Source organism: Anoplophora glabripennis, unplaced genomic scaffold, assembly GCF_000390285.2.
Source record: "Anoplophora glabripennis isolate ALB-LARVAE unplaced genomic scaffold, Agla_2.0 scaffold1776, whole genome shotgun sequence".
Classification (NCBI taxonomy): domain Eukaryota; kingdom Metazoa; phylum Arthropoda; class Insecta; order Coleoptera; family Cerambycidae; genus Anoplophora; species Anoplophora glabripennis.
This window is the reverse complement of record NW_019417855.1, coordinates 30517-32339: the sequence shown is the minus strand read 5'-3', so window position 1 is coordinate 32339 and position 1823 is coordinate 30517.

The following is a 1823-nucleotide window of genomic DNA, read 5'->3' as shown; positions in this document are numbered from 1 at the left end:
AATTTAATTATTGTGATATCTTATATAATCAATGTATAGACAGTTCCGATTGTAACAGAATACAAAAAGTGCAAAATGCCTGTGTTCGGTTTATATGTGGTATAAGGAAGTTTAGCCATATATCTAATTCCTTTAAAAAATTAAAATGGTTGTCGATGATAGTGAGAAGAAATTATCATGCTCTTTGCTTCTATCATAAATTAATTATTACTAAGACACCCCCCTACCTTTATAATAAATTAACATTTAGAACGGACGTACACAATATCAATATTCGTAGCAAAGGTTTATTAACCATGCCTAGACACAGGTCTACATTCTTTGAGCGATCCTTTTCTTTTAATATTGTAAAATTGTACAAGTTAAGTCCCGAGTTAAAATCAATGTCACTGTATTGTTTCAGAATGTCCTTAAAAAAATGTTTTTTCAATGATTATTTCTACGTCTTTTCTCGTTTTGTCTTATATTACCGTGTATGCTTTATATATATTTTTTTATATTACATGTGTATGTATATGTGTATATATAATTTTTACTATGTTAGGATATCCACATGCTTCTAAGATGCGCGGAAGATCAGGAAACCACTTGTGGTGTACTGAGCGTACTTCCTTTTTGTCTAAATTAAGATTTTTGTGATACCCTCACTTTGTAATTTTTTATATTATGGNATTTTAGCAAAGCGTTTGATACGCTTCATCATGATATATTACTCTCAGTTCTACATTTTGTAGGTTTCAGTACAAATGCGGTTTCATTATTAGAGAATTATTTAACTAATCGGTTGCAGCGAGTCGTTTATAATAATCGACAATCAAATCAAGTAACAATTTTGTCAGGTGTACCTCAAGGGTCTATTTTGGGACCGCTTCTTTGTACTATTTACACGCTAAATTTTAGAACATTTATTAGTTACTGTAAATTCCATTTTTACGCAGATGATAACCAATTATATTATTCTTTTTTTCCTTCAGAGGTGAATAATGCTTGTGATAAAATTAACGCTGATTTGTCTGTCTTAACTGAATTAGCGGCTGATCATTGTTTAAAGCTTAATAGTTTAAAATCATCGGTTTTATTAATAGGTCAACAAAATAAGCTTAATGAAGTAACAAATTTAATAAATATACACATCAATGATGAGCAACATAAAGTTACGAGTGAGGCAAGGAATTTAGGTTTAATTCTGGACTCTAATCTAAGATATAGGCTATACGTAAATCATATGTTGAAGAAGTCTTATTGTAATTTAAAATTGTTATATAGTAATAGACATACATTAAATAAGGATACCAAGATAATTGCTATGTGAAACATTGGTACTATCTCAATTTAATTATTGTGATATCTTATATAATTAATGTATAGACAGTTCCGATTGTAACAGAATACAAAAAGTGTAAAATGCCTGTGTTCGGTTTATATGTGGTATAAGGAAGTTTAGCCATATATCGAATTCTTTTAAAAAATTAAAATGGTTGTCGATGATAGTGAGAAGAAATTATCATGCTCTTTGCTTCTATCATACATTAATTATTACTAAGACACCCCCCTACCTTTATAATAAATTAACATTTAGAACGGACGTACACAATATCAATATTCGTAGCAAAGGTTTATTAACCATGCCTAGACACAGGTCTACATTCTTTGAGCGATCCTTTTCTTTTAATATTGTAAAATTGTACAAGTTAAGTCCCGAGTTAAAATCAATGTCACTGTATTGTTTCAGAATGTCCTTAAAGAAATGTTTTTTCAATGATTATTTCTAAGTCTTTTCTCGTTTTGTCTTATATTACCGTGTATGCTTTATATATATATTT